This window comes from Stomoxys calcitrans, chromosome 1, assembly GCF_963082655.1.
Source record: "Stomoxys calcitrans chromosome 1, idStoCalc2.1, whole genome shotgun sequence".
In the NCBI taxonomy this organism is placed as follows: domain Eukaryota; kingdom Metazoa; phylum Arthropoda; class Insecta; order Diptera; family Muscidae; genus Stomoxys; species Stomoxys calcitrans.
Genome location: NC_081552.1, coordinates 124,848,642 through 124,862,966, shown reverse-complemented (window position 1 = coordinate 124,862,966; position 14,325 = coordinate 124,848,642).

Sequence of the window (14,325 nt, the reverse complement as noted above, 5' to 3'; positions counted from 1 at the left end):
TATTTTTTACAATTAAAGAGCTTTTAGTGAAATACCATGCTACAAAGATAGTATATCGCTTGACTTAAACAATATAATTGCCTTTATCTGAATCCCATATGATCTTTATTGGTCTACGAATTTAAGTTTTTATGTAAGGTGTACTCCATTCTTAAAATACTTTATTTCAGCCCGATATTTTCATGATATCTGATTTAGGGGTGTTTTCAGGAGTGAGGTGGTACCCCAGACCCTTGGCACTGAAAAATATCAGCATCGTGCTCTTCTCTCAAATACCATTTATTAAAACTCATTTTGCAATTGGTTTTGAGGGGAGTTTACAGGATGTGGCGTCCACCAAACACATGGCCCCAAGATTGGTAATCAAATTCGTTTTCTAATCTCAAATACCTTTCATTTGAGGCACATATTGGAATGGTCGAAAAAGGTTTGCCCTTTGGGAGTGTTTTGGGGAAGGGGTGATGCCTAAAATACATGGTCGTACATTTGGATATCAAATTCGTACTCTACTCTACTAAAAAATTGCTGTTTGTGGGGTATTTTGGGTATCAATTCTTGCGAAAATGGGTATCAATTCTTGCTCTATCCCCCAATACCTTTCATTTAAGCTCCACATACCCACATGGTGGGTAAATATGCCCGATTTGGGGGTGTTTTGGCGATTGGGGTGGTCACCCAAACACTAAGCCCGGAAAATATATCAGCAACGTACTCTATTCTTATCTTATATATATTGTAAAAATCAATTTGTGTTTGTTTGTAGGTTTGTTTGTATGTATGGCCCCGTGGTGAAAATAGGGTACTACATTTTTTGATATCTGAAGGGGGGCGGACCCTCCCCTTTACCCTAATCTTCAGAAACGCCAGAACTCGGAGATGGGTGGTGCGATTTAAACGAAATTTTGTGTGCTCTCATATAGTACCCTAAAAATAACAAGTAAAAGCGTGCTAAGTTCGGCCGGGCCGAATCTTATATATCCTCCACCATGTATGGCATTTGTCGAGTTCTTTTCCCTCCATCTCTTCTTAGGCAAAACAAGTAAAAGCGTGCTAAGTTCGGCCGGGCCGAATCTTATATACCCTCGACCATGGATCGCATTTGTCGAGTTCTTTTCCCGGCATCTCTTCTTAGGCAAAAAAAAAGGAAATATGAAAAGATTTGCTCTGCTATTAGAGCGATATTAGGATATGGTCCGGTTTGAACCACAATATAATTATATTTATGTTGGAGACCTGTATAAAATGTCAGCCAAATCGAATAATAATTGCGCTCTTTGTGGGCTCAAGAAGTAAAATAGAGGGATCGAATTATATGTGAGCTGTATCGGGCCGATAGACCGATTCAGACCATAATAAACACATATGTTAATGGTCATGAGAGAATCTGTCGTACAAAATTTTAGGAAAATCGGATAATAATTGCGACCTCTAGAGGCCCAAGAAGTCAAGATCCCATATCGGTTTATATGGCAGCTAAATCAGGTTATGAACCGACTTGTACTTTATTTGACATAGTTGTTGATTGTAACAATAAAAAATGTCTTGCGAAATTTCAGCCAAATCGGATAGGAATTGCTCCCTTTAGAAGCTCAAGAAGTCAAGTCCCCAGATCTGTTTATATGACAGCTATGTCAGGTTATGGACCGATTTGAACCATACTTGGCACAGTTGTTGGATATCATAACAAAATACTACGTGCCAAAATTCATTCAAATTGGATAAGAATTGCGCCCTCTAAAGGCTCATGAAGTCAAGACCCAAGATCGGTTTATATGACAGCTATATAAGGTTATGGACCGATTTGAACCATACGTAGCACAGTTGTTGGATATCATAACAAAACACGTCGTGCAAAATTTCATTCCAATCGGATAAGAATTGCGCACTCTAGAGGCTCAAGAAGTCAAGACGCCAGATCGGTTTATATGGCAGCTATATCAGGTTATGAACCGATTTCAACCATACTTGGCATAGTTGTTGGATATCATAACAAAACACGTCGTGCAAAATTTCATTTAAATCGAATAAGAATTGCGCACTCTAGAGGATCAAGAAGTCAAGACCCAAGATCGGTTTATATGGCAGCTATATCAAAACATGGACTGATATGGCCCATTTACGATACCAACCGACCTACACTAATAAGAAGTATTTGTGCAAAATTTCAAGCTGCTAGCTTTACTCCTTCGGAAGTTAGCGTGCTTTCGACAAACAGATAGACGGACATGGCTAGATCGACATAAAATGTCGCGACGATCAAGAATATATATACTTTATGGGGTCTTAGACGAATATTTTGAGTAGTTACAAACAGAATGACGAAATTAGTATACCCCCATCCTTTGGTGGAGGGTATAAAAAACCCGATCTGAACCAGATACGATGCAAATGTCGAAATGCCTTACATAAGTCACTGTATCAATTTCAGTGAAATCGGATTATAAATCTTATATATGGTTGCCCAAAAAGTAATTGCAGATTTTTCATATAGTCGGCGTTGACAAATTTTTTCACAGCTTGTGACTCTGTAATTGCATTCTTTCTTCTGTCAGTTATCAGCTGTTACTTTTAGCTTGCTATAGAAAAAAAGTGTACAAAAAGTATATTTGATGAAAGTTCTTTCTAAGTTTTATTAAAAATGCATTTACTTTCTTTTAAAAAATCCGCAATTACTTTTTGGGCAACCCAATATATAGATATATGAGAATAGAGCACGTTATTGATATATTTTCCGGACTTAGTGTTTGGGTGACCACCCCGATCCCCAAAACACCCCTAAATCGGGCATATTTACCGACCATGTCAATGTGGAGCTTAAATGAAAAGTATTGGGGGTAGAGCAACAATTGATACCCACTTTCGGGACCAATTTTTTGGGGGTCTACCCCTTTCCCAAAATACCCCACAAACAACAATTTTTTACTGACCATCGCAATATGGGACTCAAATAAAGGTAAAGGGTGATTTTTTTGAGGTTAGCATTTTCATGCATTAGTATTTGACAGATCACGTGGGATTTCAGACATGGTGTCAAAGAGAAAGATGCTCACTATGCTTTGACATTTCATCATGAATAGACTTACTAACGAGCAACGCTTGCAAATCATTGAATTTTATTACCAAAATCAGTGTTCGGTTCGAAATGTGTTCATTCACCGTAACGTTGCGTCCAACAGCATCTTTGAAAAAATACGGTCCAATGATTCCACCAGCGTACAAACCACACCAAACAGTGCATGGGCAGTTCTTGAACGGCTTCTGGTTGCTCTTTACTCCAAATGCGGCAATTTTGCTTATTTACGTAGCCATTCAACCAGAAATGAGCCTCATCGCTGAACGGTGAATGAACACATTTCGAACCGAACACTGATTTTGGTAATAAAATTCAATGATTTGCAAGCGTTGCTCGTTAGTAAGTCTATTCATGATGAAATGTCAAAGCATACTGAGCATCTTTCTCTTTGACACCATGTCTGAAATCCCACGTGATCTGTCAAATACTAATGCATGAAAATCCTAACCTCAAAAAAATCACCCTTTATTATAATCCGATTTGGTTGAAATGTTAGATATAGTTCTTTGCTAAGACTTTCAATATCCAAGAACGGATATCCCATTTGACAAAGAAGTGAAAGTGCTAAATTTTTAGGCAATCAAACCACAAGCCACGGGAAATATGTCCTAAATCGATTTATAACAGGACATATAACCTTTATGTAATCTCCTGATTTGCCTACCACATTTTGTTCAAAGAACTTGAGAAATTTGATCCATGGAGGAAGGAATATAAGATTCGGCCGGACCGAACTTCAAACGCTCCTTCTTTATTCGTTAATAAAAACTTTTGACTTTGGTTTTGTTTTTTTTTTGAGAACCTGGCTAGCCTAGTTGTAGATTTCCTGGTAGGCTGTTCCAGAGATGTGTGCTCTTAACAGAGACATGTGTATACCATAGGAGTCATTAAGTTGCGTGGAAAAATACTACCACTATACAACACAAACACATGCATTGAAAAAAGAACAGCTAGCAGACAGGGTGTCGAGCATGGCGTTTTCGCAACGAATTCCATATAAGTACAATCTTCCAACGGTTGTACGGTCCTTGGCTAAAAAAGGTCGAAGCGCATCACACTATAGTTGGTGTTGTTGTATCTTCAGGCTTTACTTTTACATTGCAAACAAATTCTTCGATTATGAAGGTCGTCTCAAAAGAGAAATAAAATGAGATATTGTCGCTCTGATATTTGGGTTTCAAATCTTGGTTGATTCAGTCTTAGTCTTCTGTTTGTTCATGCAAATTGCAAATATTGATAAGATATTCAGGTACTTAATGTAGTAGAAGTATGCATTTTATTTAAACTAATTTTCAAAATAAAGGTTACACGCAAAGTGTAATATACGGTCTTGGAGCCTTTTAATAAGTTCATATCTTGCTATATCATTGTATTATACAATTATCTGCATTACAACATGGAAACACTTCACATCCATATAACAGAGTTGGTAAGATTTCGCAAGCAGTATTCTTATTCCAAACGGAGTTGACAATCGAACTATCCTCAAATGACGCAATGTATAACGAACTTTAGCAACAGTTGCATTTATGTGTTTGTCCAAGATAAAGTGATATTAAAAGTTAGACCAAGGTTTTCAGCTGACTGAACATGGCTTATCACAGAGTTGCAGATTTTAATATCAGCGCTTTCAGTAATTGTTATATTTCTCTTGCTTATTAGAACCAGCTTAGTCTTTGATGGATTGTCCAAGCCACAGGATTGTATGACACTGAGTTTGCAGGACGTATATATGTAATTGCACATCAGCATACATTTGGATTTCGCAGGAATTTGGAACTTCAAAAAAAGTCATATATATATATAGGAGCTTGTTTAGCTATTCGCACCTATCGAAGATATGCGATGCGCGCACATAGGCAGACTCGTTTAAGTGCGTAAAATGTAGTAGAAAGAACGAAAATTGAACTCTCCAGTTGGTCGTTCGTTGGGTTTCGTGTTAAAAGCAACAAAGTTAATCTCGCTATCTTGTGTTGTGTCATTATTCCAACATTTTATTACTCCATAAGTTTTCTAATATTAATTTTCTGACTGCCTGATTGCTAACTGGCTGATCACTGCCCAGCCCAAACGACTAAAGCTAAATGGTGATTTTTTATCTATTATCTTTTTGGCAACACTGGCTTAAACAGCTGATGCACGTTTAATCTTTTGTTTCACTGTCAAGCATCTTCAGTTTAGTCCATAATTTAACCATGAACACACGAACATCGCTTGCAAATTACTGAATAATTTTTTCAAAATACGTGACCTTTTAAGAAAGTTTATCGCGCCTCTTCTTCCATTTTACGACAAAGCTTCTTTTTGGCTCGATGGTACGTAAATAAGCAGAGTGGTTTATTTTGGAGTGAAGATCAGTCAGAAGCATTGAAAAACCTAGCAATGCATCCAGAAAAAGTCACAGTGTGGTGCGGATTATGGGCTGGTGGTATCATTGGACCATACTTCTTTAACGATGATGCGAATCGTAACTGTGTAATGATGAGCGCTACCGTGAGATGATATTCAACTTTTGTTTGTCCAAAATGCAAGAGCTTGACTTGCATGACATTTAGTTCCAACAAGGCGGTGCCACATGCCACACAGCACGCGTAACAATGGACTAATTGAGAGGTGAGTTCAGTGAACATTTTATTCACGTTCTGAACCAGTCAATTGGCCGTTTAGATCATGCAATTTATCGCCTTTAGTATATTTTTGTGTTTAAGCTCAAGTCTATATGGATAAGTCCGCTTCAATTGACTCATTGGAAGACAACATTGAAGCATTTAATATGCCAAAATTAGACTCAGCGGAAACACAATCAACATCTGCATGAAATAATCTTCAAACATTAAATTATACGGAACATACGTACCATCGATTCAAATAAAGATTTCATACATTTTTCTGAATTTTTTTTGGGGGAAAAACTTTGCTATTAAAAAATTTTACTTTACTTTAGTTGGCTATGACAGAACATTTGTTCCACTAGCCGAACGTAGACTAGCGTTCTAAGAGCCTTCTGCGCTCCTTTTATAATATATAACACCAAGCTTCGAGGTGTCTCCCACAACTTGATCTTTCCAACGGGCTTTTGGTCTTCCCGGTTTGCGTGTTTGACTTCAAAAGACTTTTTTTCTCGAGCTTCTTCATCCATTCTGACAACATGAACTAGCCAACGTAGCCGTTGTATTTTGATACGTGTAACTATGCTATCGTCGTCATACAGCTCGTGGTTCGTACGACGCTTCAATTCTCCATTAAAGCAAACTGGTTCATATATTTAACAAAGAATCTTTCTCTCACATACTCCAAGCCCTGCCTCATCTGCTTTCACAAGTACCCATGTTTCAGAACTATATAACAACACGGGTAGGGTAAGCTTCGTCTGTCGGGAGGTTTCTAAACTGCTTACTTTGTCCAAAGTAGCATCTGTTTGCCAGTATTATTCTTCGCTTAATCTCAAAACTTGTGTCATTCGTTTCGGTTACGGCGGTGCCGAGGTAGATAAAATTGCTGACAATCTCAATGTTGTGGTTTCCAACTTTCTCTATTTTCTATATCTGCTCGGTTGTACAGGGCGTTTTGGGAGTTGAACCCATCCATTTCGTCTTACCCATTTCCTTCACTGACTCTCTTCCGATTCTTTCAAAGGCTGTAGTTACTACTTCCGGTAAAAGAAATGTGATATCGATGTCGTCGGCATACGCGAGTAGCATGTGTTCTTTTGGGATTAGTGTGCCATATATATTCACATCTGCATCTCGTAAAATCTTCCCCAGCAGGATATTAAACAGATCACACGATAGGCTGTCTCCGTGTTTGAAACCTCGTTTGGTATTAAATGGTTCGGAGAGATTCTTTCCTATTCTTACTGAGGAACGCGTATCAGCAAGTGTCATCCTGCAGAGTCTTAATAATTTTGCAGGGATACCAAACTCAGACATGGCTTGAAATACCTTTGAACGTAAAGGGGTATCAAAAGCGGTTTTGTAGTCAACGAAGATATGATAGGTGTTGATTTGTCCTTTTCGAATCTTTTCCAGGATTTGGCGCAGTTTGAATATCTTGTCTAGGGTGGATTTACCAGATCTAAAACCGCATTGATAGGGCCCAAGTATCCCATTGACTTTAGGTTTTAATCTTTTACACAGTACGCTAGAAAGTATCTTGTATGCAATGGGGAGGAGATTTATTCCTCTGTAGTTGGCACTTTCCATCTTGTCGCCTTTTTTGTGTACAAGATTTAGTATGCTGAGGTTCCTTTCATTGGGTATGCGTTCTTCTAGCCAGATCGCGAAGAAAATTTGATGCACACGCAACATAATACCTCGATAAAAGGCACAAGAAAGACTTACATTTGAAAATTAAAAATTTTGGCTACATCGGACAATAAATTCGTCTTTTATGGCCCAAAACCTTAAATCGAAAGATCGGTTTATATGACAGCAATATCGAAATCTGGACCGATCTGACAAATTGACGAAGGATGTCGAAGGGCCTAACACAACTCGCTGTCCCAAATTTTAAAGTCTTTTGCTGAAATTTGGGACAGCGAGTTGTGTTAGGCCCTTCGACATCCTTCGTCAATTTGTCAGATCGGTCCAGATTTCGATATTGCTGTCATATAAACCGATCTTTCGATTTAAGGTTTTGGGCCATAAAAGACGCATTTATTGTCCGATGTAGCCAAAATTTAGGACGGTGAATTAAGTTAAGCCCCTTGATATACTTTTGCAATATGGCAGAGATCGGTCCAGATTTGGATACAGCTGCCATATAGACCGATCTCTCGGTTTTAGGTTTTGGGGCCTATAAAAGGCACATTTATTGTCCGGTTTTACCGGTTTGAAATTCGAGACAGTGACTTGTGTTAGGCTCTTTGACGACCTTCTTCAATTTGGCCCAAATCGGTCCAGATTTGGATATAGCTGCCATATAGACCGATACCTCGATTTAAAGTCTTGGCCTCATAAAAGGCGCATTTATAATCCGATTTCACTGAAATTTGACACAGTGATTTATGTTAGGCTTTTCGACATTCGTATCGTATATGGTCCAGATCGGTTTGTTTTTAGATATAGCTACTAAAAAGACCAATATTTTGCTATACACAATTGAAAAATGGCATGTACTTATTAGTATTTGGTCCAAATCGGAATATATTTCGATATAACTGCTATGGGACATTAGGTACGCAATTTTTACGGGTTTTTGATGAAAGGTGGTTTACATATATACCCGAGGTGGTGGGTATCCAAAGTTCGGCCCGGTCGAACTTAACGCCTTTTTACTTGTATTTTTCCTATTTTGGAAAAAAAAACATTTTTAATTTTCAAATGTAAGTCTTTCTTGTGCCTTTTATCGAGGTAATATGTTGCGTGTGCATCAAATTTTCTTCGCGATCTGGCTAGAAGAACGCATACCCAATGAAAGGAACCTCAGCATACTAAATCTTGTACACAAAAAAGGCGACAAGATGGAAAGTGCCAACTACAGAGGAATAAATCTCCTCCCCATTGCATACAAGATACTTTCTAGCGTACTGTGTAAAAGATTAAAACCTAAAGTCAATGGGATACTTGGGCCCTATCAATGCGGTTTTAGATCTGGTAAATCCACCCTAGACAAGATATTCAAACTGCGCCAAATCCTGGAAAAGATTCGAAAAGGACAAATCAACACCTATCATATCTTCGTTGACTACAAAACCGCTTTTGATACCCCTTTACGTTCAAAGGTATTTCAAGCCATGTCTGAGTTTGGTATCCCTGCAAAATTATTAAGACTCTGCAGGATGACACTTGCTGATACGCGTTCCTCAGTAAGAATAGGAAAGAATCTCTCCGAACCATTTAATACCAAACGAGGTTTCAAACACGGAGACAGCCTATCGTGTGATCTGTTTAATATCCTGCTGGGGAAGATTTTACGAGATGCAGATGTGAATATATATGGCACACTAATCCCAAAAGAACACATGCTACTCGCGTATGCCGACGACATCGATATCACATTTCTTTTACCGGAAGTAGTAACTACAGCCTTTGAAAGAATCGGAAGAGAGTCAGTGAAGGAAATGGGTAAGACGAAATGGATGGGTTCAACTCCCAAAACGCCCTGTACAACCGAGCAGATATAGAAAATAGAGAAAGTTGGAAACCACAACATTGAGATTGTCAGCAATTTTATCTACCTCGGCACCGCCGTAACCGAAACGAATGACACAAGTTTTGAGATTAAGCGAAGAATAATACTGGCAAACAGATGCTACTTTGGACAAAGTAAGCAGTTTAGAAACCTCCCGACAGACGAAGCTTACCCTACCCGTGTTGTTATATAGTTCTGAAACATGGGTACTTGTGAAAGCAGATGAGGCAGGGCTTGGAGTATGTGAGAGAAAGATTCTTTGTTAAATATATGAACCAGTTTGCTTTAATGGAGAATTGAAGCGTCGTACGAACCACGAGCTGTATGACGACGATAGCATAGTTACACGTATCAAAATACAACGGCTACGTTGGCTAGTTCATGTTGTCAGAATGGATGAAGAAGCTCGAGAAAAAAAGTCTTTTGAAGTCAAACACGCAAACCGGGAAGACCAAAAGCCCGTTGGAAAGATCAAGTAGTGGGAGACACCTCGAAGCTTGGTGTCATATATTATAAAAGGAGCGCAGAAGGCTCTTAGAACGCTAGTCTACGTTCGGCTAGTGGAACAAATGTTCTGTCATAGCCAACTAAAGTAAAGTAAAATTTTTTAATAGCAAAGTTTTTCCCCGAAAAAAATTCAGAAAAATGTATGAAATCTTTATTTGAATCGATGGTACGTATGTTCCGTATAATTTAATGTTTGAAGATTATTTCATGCAGATGTTGATTGTGTTTCCGCTGAGTCTAATTTTGGCATATTAAATGCTTCAATGTTGTCTTCCAATGAGTCAATTGAAGCGGACTTATCCATATAGACTTCAGCTTAAACACAAAAATATACTAAAGGCGATAAATTGCATGATCTAAACGGCCAATTGACTGGTTCAGAACGTGAATAAAATGTTCACTGAACTCACCTCTCAATTAGTCCATTGTTACGCGTGCTGTGTGGCATGTGGCACCGCCTTGTTGGAACTAAATGTCATGCAAGTCAAGCTCTTGCATTTTGGACAAACAAAAGTTGAATATCATCTCACGGTAGCGCTCATCATTACACAGTTACGATTCGCATCATCGTTGAAGAAGTATGGTCCAATGATACCACCAGCCCATAATCCGCACCAAACTGTGACTTTTTCTGGATGCATTGCTAGGTTTTTCAATGCTTCTGACTGATCTTCACTCCAAAATAAACCACTCTGCTTATTTACGTACCATCGAGCCAAAAAGAAGCTTTGTCGTAAAATGGAAGAAGAGGCGCGATAAACTTTCTTAAAAGGTCACGTATTTTGAAAAAATTATTCAGTAATTTGCAAGCGATGTTCGTGTGTTCATGGTTAAATTATGGACTAAACTGAAGATGCTTGACAGTGAAACAAAAGATTAAACGTGCATCAGCTGTTTAAGCCAGTGTTGCCAAAAAGATAATAGATAAAAAATCACCATTTAGCTTTAGTCGTTTGGGCTGGGCAGTGATCAGCCAGTTAGCAATCAGGCAGTCAGAAAATTAATATTAGAAAACTTATGGAGTAATAAAATGTTGGAATAATGACACAACACAAGATAGCGAGATTAACTTTGTTGCTTTTAACACGAAACCCAACGAACGACCAACTGGAGAGTTCAATTTTCGTTCTTTCTACTACATTTTACGCACTTAAACGAGTCTGCCTATGTGCGCGCATCGCATATCTTCGATAGGTGCGAATAGCTAAACAAGCTCCTATATATATATATGACTTTTTTTGAAGTTCCAAATTCCTGCGAAATCCAAATGTATGCTGATGTGCAATTACATATATACGTCCTGCAAACTCAGTGTCATACAATCCTGTGGCTTGGACAATCCATCAAAGACTAAGCTGGTTCTAATAAGCAAGAGAAATATAACAATTACTGAAAGCGCTGATATTAAAATCTGCAACTCTGTGATAAGCCATGTTCAGTCAGCTGAAAACCTTGGTCTAACTTTTAATATCACTTTATCTTGGACAAACACATAAATGCAACTGTTGCTAAAGTTCGTTATACATTGCGTCATTTGAGGATAGTTCGATTGTCAACTCCGTTTGGAATAAGAATACTGCTTGCGAAATCTTACCAACTCTGTTATATGGATGTGAAGTGTTTCCATGTTGTAATGCAGATAATTGTATAATACAATGATATAGCAAGATATGAACTTATTAAAAGGCTCCAAGACCGTATATTACACTTTGCGTGTAACCTTTATTTTGAAAATTAGTTTAAATAAAATGCATACTTCTACTACATTAAGTACCTGAATATCTTATCAATATTTGCAATTTGCATGAACAAACAGAAGACTAAGACTGAATCAACCAAGATTTGAAACCCAAATATCAGAGCGACAATATCTCATTTTATTTCTCTTTTGAGACGACCTTCATAATCGAAGAATTTGTTTGCAATGTAAAAGTAAAGCCTGAAGATACAACAACACCAACTATAGTGTGATGCGCTTCGACCTTTTTTAGCCAAGGACCGTACAACCGTTGAAAGATTGTACTTATATGGAATTCGTTGCGAAAACGCCATGCTCGACACCCTGTCTGCTAGCTGTTCTTTTTTCAATGCATGTGTTTGTGTTGTATAGTGGTAGTATTTTTCCACGCAACTTAATGACTCCTATGGTATACACATGTCTCTGTTAAGAGCACACATCTCTGGAACAGCTTACCAGGAAATCTACAACTAGGCTAGCCAGGTTCTTAAAAAACAAGTAAAAGCGTACTAAGTTCGGCCGGGCCGAATCTTATATACCCTCCACCATGGATCGCATTTGTCGAGTTCTTTTCCCGGCATCTCTTCTTAGGCAAAAAAGGATATAAGAAAAGAGTTGCTCTGCTATTAAAACGATATCAAGATATGGTCCGGTTCGGACCACAATTAAATTATATGTTGGAGACCTGTGTAAAATTTCAGCCAATTCGTATAAGAATTCTGCCCATTGGGGCTCACGAAGTAAAATAGAGAGAACGATTTATATGGGATCTGTATCGGGCTACAGACCGATGCAGACCATAATAAACACGTTTGTTGAAGGTCACGAGAGGATCCATCGTACAAAATTTCAGGCATATCGGATAATAATTGCTTCAAGAAGTCAATATCCCAGATCGGTTTATATGGCAGCTATATCAGGTTATGAACCGATTTGAACCTTATTTGACACAGTTGTTGAAAGTAAAAATAAAATACGTCATGCAAAATTTCAGTGAAATCGGATAGGAATTGCGCCCTCTAGAAGCTCAAGAATTCAAATCCCCAGATCTGTTTATATGGCAGCTATATCAGGTTATGGACCGATTTAAACCATACTTAGCACAGTTGTTGGGTATCATAGCAAAACACGTCGTGCGAAATTCCATTCCAATCGGAAAAGAATTGCGCCCTCTAGAGGCTCAAGAAGTCAAGATCCAAGATCGGTTTATATGGCAGCTATATCAGGTTATGGACCGATTTGAACCATACTTGGCACAGTTGTTAGATATAATAACAAAACACGTCGTGCAAAATTTCATTTCAATCGGATAAGAATTGCGCACTCTAGAGGCTCAAGAAGTCAAGACCCAAGATCGGTTTATATGGCAGCTATATCAGGTTATGGACCGATTTGAACCATACTTGGCACAGTTGTTGGATATCATAACAAAACATGTCGTGCAAAATTTCATTCTGATCGGATAAGAATTGCGCACGCTAGAGGCTCAAGAAGTCAAGACCCAAGATCGGTTTATATGGCAGCTATATCAGGTTATGGACCGATTTGAATCATACTTGGCACAGTTGTTGGATATTATAACAAAACACGTCGTGCAAAATTTCATTCCAATCCGATAAGAATTGCGCAATCTAGAGGCTCAAGAAGTCAAGACCCAAGATCGGTTTACATGGCAGCTATATCAAAACATGGACCGATATGGCCCATTTACAATACCAACCGACCTACACTAATAAGAAGTATTTGTGCAAAATTTCAAGCGGCTAGCTTTACTCCTTCGGAAGTTAGCGTGCTTTCGACAGACAGACGGACGGACGGACGGACGGACGGACGGACGGACGGACAGACGGACGGACATGGCTAGATCGACATAAAATTTCACGACGATCAAGAATATATATACTTTATGGGGTCTCAGACGAATATTTCGAGTAGTTACAAACAGAATGACAAAATTAGTATACCCCCCATCTTATGGTGGAGGGTATAAAAAAACAAAACCAAAGTCAAAAGTTTTTATTAACGAATAAAGAAGGAGCGTTTGAAGTTCGGTCCGGCCGAATCTTATATTCCTTCCTCCATGGATCAAATTTCTCAAGTTCTTTGAACAAAATGTGGTAGGCAAATCAGGAGATTACATAGAGGTTATATATCCTGTTATAAATCGATTTAGGACATATTTCCCGTGGCTTGTGGTTTGATTGCCTAAAAATTTAGCACTTTCACTTCTTTGTCAAATGGGATATCCGTTCTTGGATATTGAAAGTCTTAGCAAAGAACTATATCTAACATTTCAACCAAATCGGATTATAATAAAGGGTGATTTTTTTGAGGTTAGGATTTTCATGCATTAGTATTTGACAGATCACGTGGGATTTCAGACATGGTGTCAAAGAGAAAGATGCTCAGTATGCTTTGACATTTCATCATGAATAGACTTACTAACGAGCAACGCTTGCAAATCATTGAATTTTATTACCAAAATCAGTGTTCGGTTCGAAATGTGTTCATTCACCGTTCAGCGATGAGGCTCATTTCTGGTTGAATGGCTACGTAAATAAGCAAAATTGCCGCATTTGGAGTGAAGAGCAACCAGAAGCCGTTCAAGAACTGCCCATGCATCCCGAAAAATGCACTGTTTGGTGTGGTTTGTACGCTGGTGGAATCATTGGACCGTATTTTTTCAAAGATGCTGTTGGACGCAACGTTACGGTGAATGAACACATTTCGAACCGAACACTGATTTTGGTAATAAAATTCAATGATTTGCAAGCGTTGCTCGTTAGTAAGTCTATTCATGATGAAATGTCAAAGCATACTGAGCATCTTTCTCTTTGACACCATGTCTGAAATCCCACGTGATCTGTCCAATACT